Genomic DNA, 22,867 nt, shown 5'->3' on the forward strand with positions numbered 1-22,867 from the left:
GGGTTGTAATAACTACAGGAGCAATAGGTGGCATCGGAAAATCTTTCGTTGTGGTGATTTACACCACTGCAGTCTTGTAGTTGATCTGTTGCTCCTGGGGTGCTTAAATTCATTGTGCATAATGCCTGATAATTTTCTGAAGCAAGCCAATAGTGAGAGAAGTGAGAGAAGAAAATATATTAAAACTGGACAATTTACAACAAATACAGAGAAAGTAATGTGGAAGAATTTGCATTTGATTGGGAAAATATGCATGCAAGTGGGAAAGTTTGAATTCATTATAAATGTGCATCTCTAGTGTGATGAAAGAAATGTAGAATGCCATGGAGATATATGTTTTATCTATAAAGTCGTACAGTTGCTAACTCTCCAAGAGTCCAAAATACCGAGGGAGAGTGTCTCTGGAGCTAAAACCCATCCAGCATTGCTGATCCCTTGTCCTCTGCCCCCTTGTGGCATTGCCCCTCGTGGTACCACCCTCGCCACAGACCAGTGATAACTCCCCAGTGAGCACTGCTGCTCCACAGTAAAACTATTTATGGAATTTCCTGGCCTCCAGGACAGTAGCTGATTTTGAAATAGTGGTTTCAAGGTTTACACCAGCGTTTTCACTACTTCCTTCTCAAGTGCCTTAGGAGAATTTAGAGGAATATATGCCTGGAGATGTGTTACTGATCTATTTCAACATCTTGGCATTTAACAATTAAATCTGCTATTGTCAGGAAGAGATAGCTCTGGGAAAATGGCTCAAATCATATTTCCCATCATATTTTTGGTGGAAAAAAAATTAAAGGAGACAATAAGATTTGGTCCAGCACTCTTATTGTACTTGAATGTGGCTTTTCCTCTTTGATGCTTCAGAAGACTTTGCCTAAGAGAAATGTCTTTCTTTTTCCAGTTTAAATAATCCTTAACCATATGCTGTTATTTTTCAAAGTCCTATGTTTTTCATTTCATTCTTGTTGTGATGTTATGGTTTACCCTCCTGTAGACAGAATTTTACTAATGCATTCCTATTTGAATAAATACTTTCTGTACTGGAGCAATATTCAGTTAAGTCTTGATAGTTCTTGGGGTTTTTCTTCTTTCTTTCTGTTCTGCCCCACCATTGTTCCAGCTAGCATAAGATATTTGTGTTACTTTTACCATGTCTATCCTGTATACCCTATAATTTATTCATCTATCTATTTTACATATGCTTACAATTTTAAATAAGGCTGGGAGTGTCTTCAGAGCTGTTGAATGAAATCCTGAAACTTTATTTAGAATCCTATTTTGTGCTAAGATGGCCTTTGTGATTCCTTGACAGGTTGATGAATCTTATCATCACCTTTGGTTTTTATCAGTCTTGTTTCTTGTCTTTTTACTTCTTAATGTCTTTCCAGAATTTCAAGTTATAGCTCTAGATTTTGTTTTAATCCTTCACAATAATAATGATCATCATTTAGATTATAACTGTCTGTGCTTTAGGCACAAGCAAAGTATGCAGTTGCCTGGGACAACAGACTGCCAAATTACCTCTGTTGGAGGAGATAGAAATCGGCTGCTTGAATATCATGAGCAGCCAAATAGCAAATCTCTGCTGATGCAAGTAAGGGAGGCACAGGGTAAGTGTGGTGGCAATTGCTTGTGGCAGAGCTGGCTCCTTCCTTGCCTTTGCTTGCACTGTGCTGATGCCCCAGGATCACCAGGTCATTCCTAATCCTACAGCCACATGGTCTACACAGCTGCCTACACAGCAAAATTAGAATACTTCATTATCGTAGTTACAAAATTCACCACGAATTAGGTCTGATAATGGTTATTTTGTGTTTCACTTTTGCTGTCTAAAAAAAAAAGGCTCCTGTTTCTGTCAAGACCACTGATGTCAATGAGATCACACAGAGGTGATTATTATATTTGGCCTTAAGGTATACATCATCATTGTGTCTCTATAAGGGTCTTATAAGTGTTCAGGATTTCAGATATCTCAATGGGAGAAAATATATCAGGTTTTTAGTATCATAAAAGAAGTATCTGCACCAAATTACGGTCCAAAAAGTGATTACAAATTTCTAGTTAATTTTACAGCTAATTTAATGAGTAATAAAAAAAGTTATGTTATACTTACTTTGGATTTCATTCAGTATATATTTCACATGTAATTCACTCTGGGAGACAATAAGTTGGTGACAAGAATATGAATTATAAATGCAAAATCTATAAGAGCAAAACTACTGTGACCTAAATTTCCTAGGCTAGGAAAGGAAAAATCACACAGGAAAACAGTAAGACAGCAAGCAACTTCACTTTTTTTGGAAGGATTCATAGAAAGTTAAGGCAGCTATTCTACAGTTTACATTGCTGTTTTTACATGCTATGTTAGAATGCCTAGGGATTCAGAACTTCATGACTTAGGATCAGTTTGGAATAAGCATGTACAGGTCAGGAAAACGATCAATATTTCTATCTAGTCAATGCCTTGCCAGTGGATCGTTCCTTTTAGTATATTTGCATTTGTATTATTTATTTAGCATTTAAATTATTCAAGCAACGAAGCTTCCGCTTCTTCCTCTGAGAGACTCAGTATCTCTTTGTCTCACGGCAGGGCTTCATTCCCTAATATTAAGCCACAGTTTTGGTGTGGGCTCTTGCTTAGGGAGTTTACAGTATTAAGATGCACATCTTGTTTTCCTGGGTTCTTGGTCTGAAATAGTTGCCGCAGGCTACTCGGTGCTGACCTTCTCTGGCCAATTAAGAGCATCAGGAATGACCTCAGCATGTGCTGTGCCTTTCCAAGATTTTCTAGCTAGATTACAGCGCTATGATTCTGACAGCCATCAGTCCAGAAAGAATGTTGATTATAATTAGGCAAGACATGAAACATACTTCTATTAATTTATTTGTTTCCTCATACTATATATAGAAGAATTTTAACGGTTTACAAAAGCAGTACCCTGCTCCATATATTTGTGAGTAATTCTGTACCACAGGGAACTGTAATTGAAGATAAATATGTGCATTCCCTGTAATCTGTCTTCCATCATAACAGAAATTCAGGGATGTTATTTTCTAATAATAGTTCATACAAATTCATGTAAGAATTATTATAATTATATCACACATCTTAAGTTTGGTCCCTTCAGAAGAGTAAGCCTAGCAAGTAGGAATGAGCTGGAAAAGGGAACAAATTCATTGCTTCATCATGAAAAAGATGAGTTATTGTCTGTAAGTTACTCACTGAACTAGATTCATATATTTCTAAAATTAATTATCTTTGTACTCAAATTCCCGCTGCCTTCTCCACAGTGTATTCAGACATTAAGTGATAGGACTGCCATCTGTCAGGTGAGGTACATTCCTTTTCTTAGCTTCTCACTTGAATAAACTGTGTGGTTAGAATTTCTTCTTCTACATCTGCACATTCTGCGTGTGTTTTTACCAATGTTGATGAAAGAGTGCACCTTGCACTGGATCAGGTTTATGGTGATTTCTGGCTCTCACCCTAATGCCAATAAAAGGTAAAGCAGTGGTCTAGGCCATCCTGAGGTTGCAAGGTTTCTGGTTTTGCCTGAAGTTCCTCCTACTTCAACTGCAGAAGGGTTCTGGGGCACGTGTCCTCAGAGAAAGGTAGCCTGAACTAGGATCTTTAGGGTGCGTAGCCCCAGCACATTCTGTTCTGGTACAATTTCCTTTCACGGAGAATTTCAAACTGTTTAATTTCTGAGCAATAATAAATAAAACCTGGCCATATCAAAATCTTTCACAAAATGGAATTACTCTTCCCAACCAGTTCTGTAGACACGGTGCCTCTCTACTGGTGGGGTTCACTTCAGAGAGGTCATAAGAAAAAGATTATTTCTATTCCTCAGCCTTTTTCCTCAGATCAGGCAATAGGGGCTGAATTCCTGCTTGGATAGCATTTCCATATGCTGCTATCTTAGCAATCAGTTGATAGCCAGAGCTCCTCTTTTCATTTCCTCTGCCCTGCAGCAACTGGCAGTGAGGCACTGCTGAGCAGCTGTAGGGGTGAAAAAGGACAGCAGCTGCTCTGAAGGAACTTGGTTCATGTTGGACATTTTTCCTGAGAGTGACCAAGAAGGAGCAAGACCTTTTATCTCCTTTAGACAGTATCAGATTGTATGTGTTTTCAATCAGAAGTCACATATATGGATTTCTTTCTAGCACAGGTTCACTTTAAGATCAATAAAATGCAGTTTTGAAGCATATCAATGGTTTGTTTTGGGCAACAGTGTCCTGGCAGTGCAAATAATCTAAGCAGATTTACTTATTTTCATTTTAATGCATAAATATGAGGTTTGGTTTGCTCCCATCCCTTGGGCTGATATGATATTTTATGATTTTGGGTAAATTTTTTTCCCTTTTATGCTTCGTGTCATGTTTTTCATTGATTTCAGCTTTCTGTCTTCATTGATTAACCCATATCTGCTACTTATAGCTAGTTACTTGTGTCAAAGACAGAAGGATAGAGGGAACAAGTAGATGGAAGTGTAAATGGACCACAAACTATCTGTCTGATATGAAGAAGAAAGGTGGAGGGACAGTTTCATAATCCAGACTCAAAGGGTACAAGTGAAGAAACTGGCCAGAAAGGCACTAAACTTTAGTAGCCAAAATTAAATATAAATTCAAAGAGTTTAGGGGGGAAAATTTACTGCCATCAACTCTAAATGCAGTTTCAGATGCTTAGTCCAGCTTGAGACTGTTTCCAGAATTCCTAAGGATGATTGTTATATATCCCCAAAGACCCTGTAGACCTCAATCAGAGCGCAGTCAGCTTGATACACTTGGATATGGTGTCCCAGAACACAGCATAGCAAATAAATTCCTATTTCACTCATAAGAAAAAAAAAAAACCACCAAAATAGTATGAGGTTTTAGTGTCAATGGCTCCATACTGTCTTGATGAAGGTAATTTCGTTTTTCTAAATATCTCAGTAGTAGTACATTGTGTTTCTATGTTAATTAGAAAGCCCCAGCAAGCAGAGTTTACTTTTTTCATTTTAGTGTTCTGTACCTTCTTTGCTCTTTCTGCATTCTGTTAACATACTTTACACAGTCACTTCATCTAAATAAGGTAACTGCAGTTTCTACACTGTGCTCACTTAGTCATTAACAATTTTATTATTAGCATATTCTAACACTCAGTTCTGTAGGCGAAGCTTTCTCCACCTGGCATGTATATTTTTTCCCTACAACTGTATTTTTCCACATGTAATTTTTCAGTATTATTCTTACACTAATAATATTTTTCCATAACTGTGTAGAGTCCAGAATCGCATAGACTAATTCTTTCTGACACTGTACTTATCAGTGCTTTTGTTCACATTGCTGTCAACTATAATCTGAAAATATTCAGGTCACATATTTCTTTTTCAATATTTCCACTTTTCTTTTATAATATCATAGCATGAGATCATGCCTAATTATATTACAAAAATTGGCATTTGTCTTATTCATTTTGAAGAGATACCCATATCCTGAAACATCATTTTCCTCCACAAAGGTAGTGTATGAGCTGATCTACTGTCTCTGAAGATAAAATACATGTAATATAGGCCACATTTCCAGGTGCCTCTGTGAAGCTAGTATCTCTAGAATTATATTGATGCAGCTGCAAATGAACGGGTAGATTTTTCATCAGTGCTAAATGCTGTATTCAGTAACCCTGCTGAAGCCAACATGAACTACAGGTACTTGGCAAGTGAGAGTTTTGCTTGAAATCTCTGATAACAGAGAGAGACACTCGAATGACATATGGTGTTTTGTAAAAACATCTTTTGCTGCCCAAGACGGAATTTATTTAAATAATCTCCTGGATTTCCTATCTCTGCCATTATGTCTACTTGATTGAAATACAAGTAAGATATACATTTTCAGTCTAGTTTTTTCCAGGAGTTGTCTTTCATCTGGTTCAAGTTATTTGGCAGGATGAACAATAATTTCAGATGAAAGGCAACTTTTCTGCCTGTAAAGAGCAATAAAAGCACAACTATACCAAAATATATGTTCAGAAATAGCAAGATTTTCTCATCATAACACATTCATTTATTTTGCATTTTTCTTTTTATCATTATTTGTTAATTAAGAGAGGTGCATATTAAATCACAGTGTAGATATTCTCTTGATGATTATGATAATTTTTACTATTTTTTATACTTATTTGTATACTTTATGTTTATTTTCACAATATAATAGCCAAACTATCCAGATACCCTTTTTGAAAGAGGAGTTCTTCTGTACATGCAAAAGCATCCAAAGCAGTCACTCAGAAACTGTATTTTAGCTCAGTAATCAGGCTGTTCACTGGTGGCTTTGAAAGTCTAGTTTCACAACTCTTGAAAAAAATCAATACAAACATACATTAATTAATTTTTTATGCCATTTGAGCTAGATAAATATTCATTTACCCATTTTTCTCCTATGTTGTGCTAATAGACAGAGAAAAAGCACATCTAGGATATAAAAAAACACCATGTTCTTGTGTCAGTTTAGGACAGTAATGCACAACTGAGATGACTGCTTATCCAAATTGGCCTTCAAACTTCCAGAACTTCCACATTGTGCAGATTCAAATACAGAGCTGTACTGTTGAAAACATAGGCCTTGTTTTTATCCCAGTTTACCATGAAAAAAACAAACCCATGAAGTCATATTGAATATTAAGAGGAAATCTTTCCTAAAGGTATTTCTAATTGTTATTAGTAAAACTTTTTTCCCCCCAGGGAATGCTGACATTTTAGGAAATGGACATTCCAAATCAGAGGACTGTTCTGAGGGACAAATTTTAATAATCTCAAATAGTGATTTCCTCGTACTCTCACCTGAAAACTCAAGATTGCTGTGATTCACTTGAAAGTGAATCTAAATTTTCAGATCTTGTCAAATGTCCCAGTCTAGGGATATACATCCTTTGAGGCTAAGAGCTGCCAAACACATCTTCAGTTTAAGACAAAAATATAATCCTATTTAGTGCTTCAATAGTCCTTTTCCTGCTAATCCCAAAGAATCTGTGCAGTCCCCTTACTTGGACATTCTCAAGACTGACCTAGATAAAGCCCTAAACGTCCTGGTCTCACAGTCTCACTGACACTGCTTTGGGATGGAAATTGCACTGGGCACCTTCTGAGGTTGCTCACAACTGTATTATCATATGATATGTTTGATATTTCCAGAGATACTGAGCCTTGGCTTCTGATTAGCCAGAATGTGCAGATGGGGTCTTAATTCTGCTACTTATGCTTTCTCCCTGTAATATCTATGTGCTGGCCTTGTATGGCTCCCTGAAGCATGTGGTTCCATTTCTGTCATTGGCTGAAATCATCAATGGTATGAATAGCATTCCTGAGGCTTGAGATATTCCATAAGTGATACATTATTGATTTACATTTTAAAAGGCTGTCATACACATGTATGCTAGTAGGATACTTGTCTGTGATATCTGAAACCTTTTCAGACTAAACATTAAATATAAATCCAGTCTTTGCTTGTACCCTTTGTACTTCCTTCTTAACTACGTTTCTCCCATCTCTCACAGCTCCTTTGCATCAGCACTGCTTTTCGCTCATGAGGGTTAAATATTTTTTGCGTTATTTTTTAATCTGCCATAAAATACTTCCAGTTCTATAATTCTTTCCTTACATTCAGGGATAAGACTTTTATTTCTTCCACAGCTCCCTTGTGCTAGCATAAAACAGGAACTTTGCTGATCCTTCTCACAGACAGAAGCTCATGGCTCCATTGCTTGGTTACCAGATTTCCCCTCTTCCTTTTTATTGTGTTTCTCTGTCCTCAGCACTGATGTATTTGCCTTTTCAGTAGTCATGTGAGCAGGGTAATTTGAATAACTGCTATAGAGGTAAAGGCACAAGGGATTTGATTTAATTTTGTTTAAATTGTATTATATGAAATGTAATCTGATAGGGAGTAGTAGAATCACCATGCAGATGGCAAGTGTTAGGCAGATCTTATTACCTGGAACAATTGAAAACTGTCTGCCTTCTACACTTTTACTTGGCCTTCCCCATGTTTGAGTTAAAAAAATTACATGTTGCTCTTGATGAATTCTGAAAAAGGACAGTAAAATAGCTTAGCTCTAGTTCAGTTCCTGTGACAGGCGGTGAAAACAGTTGGATCAGTCAATGCTCAAATGAGACAGGCGTGTGGACAAGCGATAGCCAAAGTGTGCCCCTTGTAATAATTTGGATTAGAATAGTCATTTTCAAAGGACCAAATACTCGTAAGAGAACAATTGTTCATCTCAGTTCTCATAAACTAACTTGGGATCCAGGTTCTGTCATTTGGAAGCTTCTGGGATGAGTGTGTAATTTGTGTCACTTGTTTTAGACCTAAATAACCTCAGGACTGTGTTTTGTACATTATAGTCTCTCCTGTTGGTGTTCTTATGAACATTTTACTGCCGGAAGGAATTCCTGAAAGTGCAAAAGTAAAAAATAAAAAGACAGGAATTATCAATATTCTAGTTTTTATCAATATCAATAGAATTACAGCTGCTCTTGCTTGAACATACACGCATTCTTTGATGAATTTCAGACAAGTCAATCAATAACAGTTAATAGAACATGCCCAATTAGCCAAAAATATTACATGAATATTTTTAATCCACAAGAATGTGAACAGCTGTGGGTCTTGGAAAACTTTATCAATGTATGAATCTAAGAAACTATAAAGCATTCAAATCCTTCCATAATAGTTCACACTTGAGACAAATCATGGCATATGATAATCTGGTGATGGAGTCCTGGCTATAATGCCATCTGCTTTTCCTATGTCAAAATATCTCAGGAAGGATGGGAGCATTATAGTAATGATCATTGCCAATCAGTAACGAGTAAACTACAAGGGTGTATTTACTATGGGTGTATTTACTGTGTTCATCAGAAGTCATCCATGAAGGTACTGAAGGTCATGGATCATGGCTCAGCCAGGCTATTCATTTGAACTTAATCCCTTAAAATAGTGTGAAGACTACATTGTTTAAATCAAGCAGTCATGACTGTCTGAAAGCAGAATATGAGGTTTTATCACAGAAATTAAATTGCAGTCCAGTGTATTTTATGATAGTATTTGGACTTTGTACATATTTATGATAAGTCTCTTCTTAACAATTTAATAAGTGAAGCAGGTTTCTGTATTCTCATGCTGAGAAGTGGCAGAAAACTTGGAATATTTAAAAGTGATGATAGTAACAGTAGCATAAACCAGGTGTGATGGTTGAGATTAGTATATTCATTCTTTAATTTCTTTGGATGAAAATTTACTTTTCTAAAAGGAGATAAAGTTTCCTTCAATTTCTGGTATTGGTACCATCTCATGCTTTACTAATTTACTGCCATACTGTTATCTATATCCCTATACCTGTTAGCCAGTTGAACTGAGCTTTGCTTTTCTTACAGAGAACTCAAGGACAAAGTGGTAGAGTAAGAAAGTGGGAAAGAGAAGAGAGGCAAAAGAAGTGTGATAGCAAGAATACCAGCTTTTTGCCTTCCAGGGATATCTAGGGTTCAAGCAAGCTCAATGGAAGCAGTAGCTTTATTTGAGTCCTTATTTAGTCTACTTTTGTTGGATTTTTGATGACTCAAGCTCAACAATGTCATGGAAGATCCTTGTACTCTCAAGGTACAGTGAGGATGACCCTCTCCGTGGATACCAGTTAATCCCACAGTGCTGGTGCAGCAACATCCCTGTAGACAAGAAATATGGTCATAGACTAGAGCTGGCTTTAAATGCAGATATGGACTCGCACCTGCAAAGCACTAGACATTTAAATAAAAAGACTTAATTTCAGGTTTTCCTTGAATTTTGAACTCAGCCTTATTAGACTAGCAAAGGTGTGGAGTTATGTCCAGGTACACTGACTCCCCTGAGAAAGCCTGTACCTTCAATACTGATTTTGAATCCTCATCTCTAAATAGAAATACTATTGACGGAGGGAAAAGCTGCTGTCAGATTGCTATGCTGTGTCTATAATCTATTTGCTGTAAAATGGAAAATGACCCAGGGAAATAAATGTGCTATGCAAGTCTGGGTAAGAAAGCTCTAATAGAAAATGTTTATTTAAAGAGAAACATAGTTTTCCTGCATATGTGTCACAGATTTTAAAAGATCTAAACACCTGGAGCTTGTAATTGTCTCTGTTGTCCTTGCTAATGTGAGAGAAATGCCAGTGTGTTGACTAAAATCCTTGCATGTTTACATGATGTCTGCTGGGTGTTTACATTCTTAAATGGCACGTACCCAGGAATCTAAAAAGAAACCAAGCAGTGATAACTTAACACTTTGTAATGAAGTCCATAGGATCTAAACTTTAAAGCAAGACTATTGCTAGTTCAGCCACTTACCAAAAAAAGGTATTAGAAATAAGCAATAGTGAATATCAAATGTAAAGAATTTGAATTTCATATTGATCTTAGGATCACAGAATTATTTGGGTTGGAAAAAGCCTTTAAGATCATAGAGTCCAACTGTTAACCTGCCAAGTCCACCACTCAGTCATGTCCCTAAGTGCCACATCCACATGTCCTTTAAATACCTCCAGGGATGGCAACTCAACCACTTCTCCGGGCAACAGTTTCCAATGCCTGACAGTCCCTTTAGTGAAGACATTTTTCTCAATATCCAATCTTAATCTCTTCTGAAGCAAGTTAAGTCCATTTCTTCTTGTCCTATTGTTACCTGGGAGAAGAAGCTGATCTTCACCTGCTGCAAACTCCTTTCAGGTAGTTGTGGAGATAGATGAGGCTCCCCAAGCCTCTTTTCTCTCCAGGCTAAACATCTCCAGTTCTCTCAGCTGCTCCTCACGAGATTTGTGCTCCAGACCCTTCACCAGCTTTTTTGCCTTTTTCTGGACATGCTCTAGCAGTTCAATGCCCTTCTGGGAGAGGGGGCCCAAAGCTTAACACAGGATTTGAGGTGTGGTCTCACCAGTTCTGAGTACAGAGGGACAATCACTGCCCTAGTCCTGCTGACTTCACTATTTCTGATATCTTTTCTGGTGAATAGATTCAGGTTCTTCACCCATAGAGTGGCTCAGTACTGGAAGCACTCACAGCACCAAGCCTGCCAGAGGTCAAGAAGTGTTTGGCCAATGCTCTCGGGCACATGGTATGATCCTTGGGGCTGTCCTGTGCAGGGCCAGAAGTTGAATTCTATGATCTTTGTGGGTCCCTTCCAACTCAGGATATTCTATGATTCTATGAAATGGCAGCAAGAAAAAGGGTACTGCTCTGTAGGATGTGCACATTCTAGATTTCCTGTCATTATTCTCATTGTGTAAATTTTCAAAGGAAGAAAGCCAGCAAGTTGATAGGGATAGCCAGGTTATTTCTACCATTTACTTGGATGAGCATAAGTTAAAATTCTCAGATACTTGTTGCCATGTATTTATGTATGACCCAGATTTCTTCTCTATGTGCCAATACTGCCTTGGTTTTTGATTCACATTATCATAGAGCAAATTAGAAAATATTTTCTCCTCCATTTTAAAAGTTTATTTCTCAAATCCTTTGGTATTTAAACAGGTAAGAGCTTGAAAATTATTTGTAAGATATTGTTGCATATTGCTATGTAAAGACATTTAAGCCTATGGAAATGCTGTTCTGTGGCATTAATCATGTTGTATTCTCAAAGAAATGGATCAGATACTCAAATAGAACACTAAGAGCTCACAAGGAGCTGTTCAGCTAAATCACACTAACCACTATGAAGATACTGTGGTAAATATCAAAGTGACACTCCTTATAAATGAATATTCCCTAACTATCGTCAGAACTTTGTCATAGTGACACAACTTAAACAGGAACGTTCTACCTATACCTGACCTGTACAGTTAAATATTAGCTAGCATTAGATTAAAAATGTAGGCAAAATAAATAGACTTCAAATTTGATCATGAAATGGGGCAATTGAGTAAGTGAAATCCACACTGTGCAATTAGAGTATTTCACACAGAGGAAGTACAAAAACACTGGATAACAATAGACAAAATGGTAATTCCCTGGATACATGAAAAGAATATGGGGGGAAAAAAGAATAAAAATTGCCAAAAGGAACATCACGTACGTGGGCAGGTAAATAAATTAAGTGACTTTTTGTATCAGCCTGGCGTAAATTCTAAGCAATTCAGTGTTATTCAGTGGTGTCAGATATTGCTGAAACATCCAAGAATATGACATCAATTGAAAACTGTGACTGATTTAGGGATATAAAGGGATTATAAGCATTATTCATGTTTTCTTCTTTTCTATGACCACTCAATTTGACAGAAAATCCATTTCTTTCTACATTAAATCCCTAAATGTCACAAGATATTTAAAGAACAATTTTATAAAGCGCATCATTTTCTGAAATAAAAGATCACAGATGTGCTGATTTCAACACTGCTGTGCCACTTTTTATTATTTGATACCTGGCACAATTCTTTAATTTTTGTTGAAAAATAATACTTTGGAAATGCAACCACATGAAAGCTGAATTGATCTTTAGAAAGACACCAAAAAAAGTCAGTGGCCTATGATACATAAGTGTACACCCCCCCATAAAAGTGAAGAAGAAGGTAGAAATCTATGACTCTGTATTGACACTGTAACATAACAGTTTCAGGGTTGGTTGGACTCAATGATCTTAGAGTTTTTTCCAGCCTTAATGATTATGTGTTTCTATGATAAGTGATTCCAGTCAAATCATTAAAACAGTGTCTTTATAATATACAGTTTTGCATTAAGGCAAAGCAATTTTAGATTTTTTGCACAGTCATCAGATTTTGGAACTATCTAACAGTACTTAATTGTCTCATCCTTCATAAATCAGCATAAATATTTCTTTCTTGTGATAGCTAAATAAAGCTTAGTTATTGAGTTTTTTGACATTTTACATAGTACCTGTAAGAGAGATGATTCCAGGGCAACACTGCCTTGGGGTTCTGAGTTTAACACCACGGCTTCAGAAGCTGGCTCTAATTATATATGCTTCCTAAAAATCCACCATTTCCCATCTCTGTCATCTTGTTTTGCTCCTGTGCCACCTACTCCCGTATGCCAGAACAAGTGTTCATGTACTCACAGTTCAGGTTAAAATCAACCTAGATAAAGAGGTGACGGAGGACAAAACTTTCTCTTTTAGGAGGAATGCCAAGTTATGTAGATTTAAACCAATGATGCTACTTAAGAAATGTGACTAAGGCAGTGGGGGACCCCTGCTATTACCAGCCCATTTGAGGGTCCTCTCCGCTGTGTTTCAAGAACAGGAAATGTCTCATCAACTCTCTTCCTGTTTCCTTGAACTCCTGAGCTGTTGTAGTTGCTTGGGGAAAGTGTTGGAACTAGAAACACTTGTTTCTTCTCCCAGTTCCTCAAAAAAGATCTCATATTCTTTTAGAAGGAATAAAAATAACCACATATTTATGGGAAATGGTGAAATCTTTCTGCCTTTATAAATCCAGTAAGGGAAAGAGGTGCTGCCAGGGTTAGGAGTTGGAAACACAGCACAGAATATCCTGAGCTAACTCGACCCAGCCCTGGTTGTCTTAGACTTGAAAACAGAGTTTAGGATGTTCTCTTGAAAGATCCGCATATAAGATGACTATGCTACTGGTTGGAAAACACCTTTTAAACACCTTTGAGCAGAGAAAGTTAATAACCCATCAGATAGAAAGTAATTAAACAGAGTAGGTTTCCAGCTTTTTTTCGCATTGCAAGGTAAGTATACAAACACTATAGAAACACTATTTAATTTGAATGAAGCTGGAAGATAACTAAGGAGAGAACAAAAAATATTCTTTGCTCATGGCTGGAGAAAGTTTATTTGGATAACGATAAAGATATGTAACTGGAGGTCATCTGCTCTGATCCACTACCTAACCTCAGGTAAGAAAGTGAGATTAAAATCATGTAACTGTGGCACACAGGAAAAAAAAGTATAACTTGATATTAACTGATATTAATTTGCTTAGGAAAGGAGACGGGGGAATACTTAACATCTGCTGGGAGACATGACAGGTAATAGAGTTGGTTAATTAAACAAATATTTATAGATAATTTAGCTGAGATTGTTAGAAAGAGATCTTGATTCTTTTTTTGTTTGATGACTATTATGTACAGAAAATTTATGGAACAGGGACAAATGATGAATAGTTTGCTTGGTGATTGATGAGGGATATAATTAATAATTTACTGATTATAGTAATGGCCATTTTTATTTTACTAGTTCTGACAGATAATGAATAATCATTCAATGGTCTTGATTATCACTAACATAGAATTAATTATTTGTAGCCTTTAAAAAAACCCAACAAAACATGTATATAGGTACAAACCTCAAGATGTTTGGTTTCTTCATAGGGCAGTAGTTCAGATAATGTCTATTTTAGGCAGAATCTTATATCTGTCATGAGATGTGTGATGATATAGTGAGCACAAAGCCCTGAGACTGGCCAGAGTTCATGTAAGTTTATGTAATATATTCAAAACTGATTAGGAATTAGATTTTTTCAGCAATAAGGAAGCATGAACATGTCATGTGCTTATGATGATAATAGTCTTCTGAAGACATAGATTGTTGTCCAGGAGGAAGTTAATGTTCTAACTCCAACTGCCCTGGGCCTCTGAGCGCAGAAGTACCTGAGCGCATGTTTTGCAGCCACAGATGCTCTAGTGCCTCTGAAACAGCTCGATCTGTTTCATTGTGTTTTAAGAATGAAGGAGGGATAATGTAAAGTTAGTTACACCAGATATTTGCCATCTAGTATTTTGTTGGGAAATCTTTATTTCTTGATGGCATGGCAGAGCAGAAAACAACACTGTAGGGATTCCTAATTACTAATGAAAAAGAAACATGATGAAGACAAGAAACAGGCTGTGCTCATTCCTTTTAATATAACTTGGGTATTTACTGTACGGTCAGCTGTTCACCTTTGTGTCAAATGCTCTTCTGCCTCTAAGGAGCAGGAGACTGCTCAGGATAACCACTGCCTTTAGAAGAAGAAAGATGGTGTTGTGCGGGGGAGGAAGATGCAGCTATTACACCTAAAATTTTCCAGTAGAGCAAACAACGAAGAATGTGGGGGGAGCGATTGTGCTGCTGTGCACCCTGCCACTTGAGCAGCTGTGTCCTGTCCTCTTAAGATCCTGGCTTTGGATTTGACAGACATGGTCTCCGCAGTCTGCAGAGAGTGAAGCTAAAGGCCAGTTATGTTTCTGTGAGTCTCTATTTCCTGTTAGTAAAATAAAAGTATTTAAAAAATAAGGAGTCATTCAGATACCCTTGTTAAAAAGGCTGTCCAAACCCTGGAGATAATTTTAATTTTTTTTTTTCTAAAAGCTTGGTAATTTCTTGAAAAATTAATATAGCATCTTTCAAGGAAAATGCTTCCTGTCTGAAAGTGAATGTGTATTGCCTTCAGGAAGTGATTCTGATGTCCCTTAGTAGGCTCTACAAAGAAAATATCATCCTTTATACTACTTAGTAAACCATTAATATAATAGACGTACAAGGACAGAGAATTGACATTTTTTACTAGTATTATTCAATGTTTTTTAAAGCCTTTGATGTGATGAGAATAGAGACTTTCGAATGCTCCTGTGTAGGCTTATATTGGCCAGGTTCCTAAGATCTTCTGGAAAGGGAAGCAATTTTTATTGAAATAATTTATTATGAGAGTCACAGTGAACTCTACATCTTAAATGCAAACTGATTACAGCTCACCCATCTTGAAGCATTCAAAACTACTAAGTCGAGATGCAAGAAAAAGGTAAATTTGGCTTGAAAAAAGACAAATTAAGAGAAAAATAGGTTTATGTTTCTTTTACTTGTTAATATCTTTGGAACTCTATTCAATGAACTTTTCACTATTGATATGGTTAACTGCATTCACCTGTCAAAATGCATCTGGTGTTCTGACATTTTAAAGCTCTCTCCATTTAACAGAGTTCAAGATTGACTTATTTCCCATTTTTTTTCCATTTTATACTTTATCAATATAGATTTCACATTTTTAGTTTTCATTTAATGAAAATCCATGTATTTCAGTAAAAAGACAAGGGTTTAATAAATAAAAATTTTAAAAATATGTAAATTGTGTTGAAAAAATGCAGAAAAAAGTGAAGTTGAAAAGTCTTGATCACATGAATAACTTATAAAACTCTTTTTTAAATAAAAACTTTTTTTAAAGGAAGATATTTTGAGTGAAATAGGTTAACCAACTTTGTATATAATATTTGTCAGTTGTGTTTCCTTAAATTTTTGTTAGTGTTTGTAACTAAATATATTAATTTATTTTTCTAAAATTTATTTGCTTTGCTGGACAAACCAGTCAAAGGATAACTTCCACAACTAAAGAAGCTACCCTGAAGAAGAGTATGTATGAAGAAGAGTCACTCACCAGAGGTGAGTGACTTTCCCTTGCATGATAGTTCTTCTGTCCTATGTTTCACAGAACCAGAATAGTTTGGGTTGGAAGGGTCAGATCATGGCACAGCATGTGGGTGAGAGGATACACCACCACAGAGACCTTAAAAATCATCTTATTCCAACCCCCCTTCCATGGACAGGGACGCATTCCACTAGGCCAGGTTAGTCAGAGGACCATTCAGCCTGGCCTTGAACACTTCCAGGGGTGGGGCATTCACAGCTTCTATGGACAACCTGTTCCAATGCCTCATTACCCTGTGACTGAAGAATTCACGTCTAATATCTAGTCTAAACCTACTCTCATTCTCTAAACCTAAACTCATTCTCTCCTGTCTCCAATCACCACATACTCTTGACAACAGTCCCTCTCCAGATTTCTTTAGGCCCCCTTTAGGTACCGGAATGTGCTCCAAGGAGCCTTCTCTTCTCCAGCTTGAACAGCTCCAACTCTCTCAAACAATCCGGAGAGGTGCTGCAGCACCCTGCTCATCTTTGTGGCCTCCTCTGGACTTACTCCAACAGGTATATGTTCTTCTTATGTTGGAGATCCCAGAGCTGGATGCAGCACTCCAGGTAGGGTCTCATGAGAGCAGAGGGGCAGAATCAGCTCCCTTGACCTTCTGGCCACACTCCTTTTGATGCCCAGGATATGGTTGGCTTTCGGGGCTGTGAGTGCACATTGCTGAGACACGTTGACACCCCCAAGTCCTTCTCCCCAGTTGTCACATGTGTTCTAGGGAGTCAGAATCCCCAATCCGGAAGCCCCTTCTAATCCTTCCTTTGAGAGAAATAAAGAAAATTAGATTCTACAGTGAACCAGACCTCAGTGATTTGCTTTTCATGGGATGCAGCACTGACCCTGAGTTTCTGAGTGAAGATCAGTTCAGGACTTTTTGGTCAACGTGCATACTGTAAAACCTTCCCAAGGTATGAAGAAGTGTTTCTGAAGAGCATTGAAGTTCCAGGTTTCCTCTCCCTTGGATCTTATGGACAGGATAATGGATATTCCCTTTTAAAGTATTTGTGCTATTGATTGTCTAGTAGGCTTTATCACTGTTTTACAAAAAGCTTACTTAGTTCTATGGTCATTATTTTATTTACTTCTGAGGAAAATATTATCTTCAGAAGGTCCCAGCCTGGGACTTACCATCCTAGATCAAATGAGCAAAACCTGATAATTAGAAGTTGTTGGCAAGAAACAGCAGCCCTGTGCAAGGTCATGTTCCCACAGGTTTCTCTGATAATAACTAATTGCTCCAAAATCACATATTCAAAATGGAAAAGAGAGCTGATTCCATCAAGTGACATCAATTAGGGGAAGAGATGACAACTACATCAGCCACCCAGTAATATCATGTTTCTTCTACTTAGCAGTGATATATTTATTCTTTTTTTAAATAGTAGAAATGCTGAAGTTTCTGCCATTTTAGTAAGGAGACTGTTTGTCATCAGAATACAGTTAATTCTCAATAATTCCTATGCACAGGAATTTTCTTCTTATTTTCATGCTCTTGTACTAGACTAAATAATGGCATTTTCCTCCTTGTTAAAGCCCTTCAACATCTTTAAGCATTTATAATGTGTCCAATTAGTTGTATAATGGTAAGCTATACAAACACTGGGGGAGGATCTTCTAAATGAAAATATGGGAGTTCAGCATTGATTTTCTGTAAAAGCAGAGCACTTAACAGCACAATGCTCTGCTCTCTCCTGGGCCACGTCCAGGAAAGGATTTAGGCACCTAAGACAACAGTTAAGTAGATACAAATGATCTAAATCCATTCAGCCACTATTTAACCTTTGTGGAGCCTAAATTCAATAAGGAACTCCCTGTTCCATCTTAAAATCCCTAAGCACATAGGCTTGTACTTCTGTGGGTGCTCAGACCAGATGAAGTCTATGTAGTCATTTTATTACTTATTTTTCTTCTAAGTATGACTGGAACCCAAGAAGTAGACATTCTTTTGCTTGAATGTACTCTGAGATTTAAGCTAAGAGGTTTCTTTCCAGTATGTCAAGAGCACATTTGCAGAAACAGGCTGCCTCTTTCTACATCGTCCTTTCTTTAGGTTAAAGCAGAAGACAACAGTGTTCACCTTTTCTATCAGACTCTAGAGTTCGCCAGCTCACAAATTAGATCGAAGTTCGGTTTCCTCCTCAGAAAGCATTAAACATGCAGATTGTGTCTCAAAGGAAAGTGCTTTCACCACTATTCAAGCCATCAGCTGCATTTTTGGGAAAGAGAGGAGAAACCCTTTGTACCTTCAGTCGCCCCTGTGGCATCCCATAGCTGGGAGTGTCAGGGTCTCTGGCCAAGGAGACACTACCATGATGGAACCTGTAGTGCTTCAGATGGAGCATCTACAAATCATCCTGGCCTGTTATGTGCAGAAGATAAGGGAAGCAATAAGTGAATTTGGGGTCCATTATTAGCTTCAGGTGCTCAAAATGTGTATTTGATATCCACATGGTTAGTCTCTGTACTAAAGTAGTCTATCTCCTTACTCCTGCTAATTTTACTTTTCTTCTGGAAATATCTCAGATCTTAAGAAGGTAAAGCTGGAGGAAATTCATATGAGAAACATTCTCTTTCTTTCAAGTTTTACCCTGAACATGTCAGTTGGAATTACACATTGATTATCTTTTTTGAGCCTTTGATCATGTTATATATATTTTTCTGTGACATTTCTTGCCTTTGTACCGCTGGCACTGAGTTTTAAAATTGTTCAAGAAACTGAGCAATATGTACCTGTTTATTTTATCCCTATATTACATTAAATATTTATATTGGAATTGTTACTCAGTCTTGTCACAAATGTCTGTCTTCACAGATATCTCCCTTTTCTTACATATACATATACATATATTTGAAACTGTTTTTCTTGAAACTACAAACCTGTAATTTTTAATTTTAATTGTAATAGTTTTATTAAGAAATTTCTTCTCTTCCGGTTAACCTCTTACACTATTCTGATACATTTACACATATTGATATCCCTCACTTATGGCTTTAATCTATCAAAATCCTTTTATACAAGCCACTCTTTAAAGGTCTTTCTAAAATTTAAGTATAGATACATTATATATTTAAATATATTAATTCTACTGTCTCACTTTCTTCTATTGATTTTGTCATTCTTTCAGAAATAATATTGATAAAAGCTGTTTGCAAACACGGGGTTAATATGGCTTATAACATAGATCCTTGTTAAGCTAATATGTGTTTGAAAAGAAACATATTGAATATCTAATGAAAAAGATTAAACTTATGCAGTGGAGATCTGCTGGGTAAAGCAGAATATTAGCTAATTTACAAGGCTTAATTCTGATTTTAGAATAATGCTTTTATCCCAGAAAACTGTGTTATGACTTTGTCAGGGCTAGTCAAACAAGTACCTTGAATAAAATAATGTCTGGGTTGTTTCCAGAAATAACAATTTGACTCTCTGTACATAGATATATACTGTACTCATGATATACACTCATTTATGTAAAGCAGGAGGCATTTCTTTTCCTCACGAGCACAATTCCAGAAGTTAAGCTCAATACCAGCAGATACCACCATTATACTGTAATGTCCATTTCCTTAGGATTATTTTTATGTACTACATTCTTGGAAGAGTGTTTTCCAAACACTTCCAAAGGAGCTGAGGATCAGCTGTCTAGTTTGAGACCACAGATGCTGAGGATTAAGAAATGTTATTATTGTGAGAATGAGTTGTTGGATGTTTTGTTCTTTATGACAAAAAACCTGTAGTGACTAAATTATTACTTTTCAGTGGATATCAGCAAATCGAAATCTCTGTTCCACCATAGGCAGAAACTGTGCTTATAATGGGGCAAGAATTAGTATTTATTGGAATTTTTCCACATTGAATCCTTTCAATACTTGTTCTGCTTTTTTTCCTTTTCCAGACATTTTTGTTTCCATCTTAAGAAACCTGATCCTGCTCCAGCAGACGTCAATGAAGTCTCACCATTAACCATGAAGAAAACGAAAAACCATCCTCTCAGAAATCATTGCAGCCTATTCCTTTTTCTCTTGCCGCTTCAGTCTATGGCTTTTGTCTTTCACAGCTCTTTTGTTTATTGTTTCAGTTTGCAGTTCTCTCATGTTTTGGTCATTGATTTTGCTTTCTTCGTTCTCACTGTAGCTTTACTACTCGGTGTTTTCCCTTCTACAAAGGAAATAGGTAATTTGCTGTACAAACAGGCTTTGTTAGATTTGATGCAACAGCAATAGTCGGCCCTCCATTCAGTAACACTAATGTCCTGTGAACCCCAGATTTAGTCTGCTATCATTCCCTCTCATGTCCCTGGCTTATGAGGGGATCACATTTTATTTGCTGGTCTTATCAGTGTTTTTTTCTTCTTCTGGTAATTGCCTGACCTGCTATGATTGTTGTTTGCAGTATTTACTGACTCACAGATCTTTCTGTCTACTTTATCTGTGCTTATTCTTATCAGTAGAGGCTCATTGACATTTTCTTCATTCAGTGCCCACACACAGACTTCTCAGTGCCTAATGATGGGCACTTTGAGATCTAAAATATTTGTATAGCATTCAGGGGAAAAAAAATTCACTAAAACTAATGGTATGTTTTATGTGATAGTGTACACTTTTTAATTACATAATTAAAACAGAAAACACTTACTTTATTTTATATCCCATAACAATCACAGATTTTTACTACCAAAAAAATGCCCAAACCAATCAAACAAAATTCCCTAAAAAACCCACAGCTGAACTAATTTTAAAACACACAAAAGTAAAAAAATTTGCTTGGAATAACCTCTCCCCCCAATTTGCAGTTTTGCTTCAGAATACGTTTGTTTATCCTTATACTGCAAGATGCAAAGTAAATTCCATTAGTGCCTTTGCACACTGTGCTCTCTGCAATTTATGCTGAGCAGTAACAGACTTCAGCAGTAAGTGGCCACATAGTGAGATGAACAGTTACGTAACCACAGACAGTAATTGGATGCTATTAATGAGAATTTGGGATAACACCATTTTTTAGCCCCAGACGTAGTTAACTTTTTATAATCTCGATTAGTGCCATATACTCCTTTACAGTGCATAATTATTTTCCTAATCTCCATTTATGCCCTCCGAAGTCACTGAAACAAAGACCTTTTTGCATTACCCTGATTTGTCCAAATGCCTCAGATTATGTATCACAAGTACGGATTTGTAAATAGTGTCTCTTCATATGGAGATGTGAAAAGTTTTGTCACCTTGTAGACAGATGTAAGAAATTGTACTTTTCAGAGTCCTAATTCTTTTACCTTTTTAATCTCATTCCTCTTGTTCCTGTGAATAAATGTCTGCACCCTTAGAAAGCAGCAGCTGCTTGTATTACACCTTCTCAGATAGTCTGTCTGGCCAGAAACCAGAGCAGGACTGAAGCAAGCATCTGTTCATAATTTATTTTTTCTTGCTATTGGCTTACAGAAGGGAATAAAGGGGGAGCTTGGTCTAGGTCCTGTACCAGACCCCTCTTTTTTAGGTACTTTCCAGCATGACAACCCTGACTCTCTAAATAGATATGCTTGGGAACAGACCTAGGATGTTGGCAGCTTAAAAGGATAGGGCTCCAACATCTGCTGTGGACAAATAGACACCTCTTAGCAGAAGGTGTAGCAAAATAAAAAATTCCGTAGTCTACAAAATGTATGGTTTTCCACTGAAAATTGTGGCCTTGACATGTGAGTACAAGCGTGCTCTGACCTGATTTCCTGGGTAACTGTGGTTACTGCATGTGAAGCCACTGGCAGCTGCAGGTGCTCAGCACTTGGAAAAATAAGGTATCAAGTAACAAAGATGAACTGGCAAAGAATGTTTTTTAAAAAGAATACCAGTTGATCAATATTCAGATAAACACTTCAAATTGTGCGCTGTATGTGATCATATTTGAAAGAATTCATACCTAGAGCAGTCTAATAAAGCACTGCAATTGAAAGAAGTAAATTCAAGGTAACATTTTTTACATTTTTTTATTTTTTATTTTCTGCTTAGAGTCACTGAACTCTATGTAATTGACTGATCTTTAATTGGAGTCTGTGTCTATAGAAATTAGTTTTTACAGATAGATTATTACTAGGTGAAAATCCTAGAATTTTGGATATATTATTTTTGTATCAAGACCTTGTGGAAAGTATGAAGCTATCTTCTTGTTGATCCTTTGAGGACTCCAAAAGAGTCTTGTTTTACCTAGTTTAATATTATTCAAACTTTCTAGCCCAGGACACCTTCTGTAAGTAAGTTTCCTCACTTTTCCTGTGATTCAGCACATTCTATATCAAAAAGGTTGGCAAGTTCACTAGCAGTCCACATCCATGAGCACTTTAAATGAAGTGTGAATTTGAAAAAAAAAAACCAATTAAAAATGCTGCTAAAAATCTGCTTCTTTGCAGATGATTTTGTGCAGTTGCCATCCTT

At 36.8% G+C, this 22,867-nt stretch overlaps 1 long non-coding RNA gene across 1 annotated transcript; it reads left to right on the forward strand.

The window, feature by feature from the left end:
• Positions 1-14,819: 14,819 nt before the first annotated feature.
• On the forward strand, positions 14,820-22,585 carry LOC120323411. Its single transcript, XR_005563808.1, has 3 exons — positions 14,820-15,214; positions 16,328-16,401; positions 20,341-22,585. It is a non-coding gene; the product is annotated as an uncharacterized LOC120323411 (long non-coding RNA).
• Positions 22,586-22,867: the final 282 nt, after the last annotated feature.

The sequence above is a fragment of the Pipra filicauda genome, unplaced genomic scaffold (assembly GCF_003945595.2).
Source record: "Pipra filicauda isolate LSUMZ 115617 unplaced genomic scaffold, ASM394559v2 scaffold253_size2546935_pilon, whole genome shotgun sequence".
NCBI lineage: Eukaryota > Metazoa > Chordata > Aves > Passeriformes > Pipridae > Pipra > Pipra filicauda.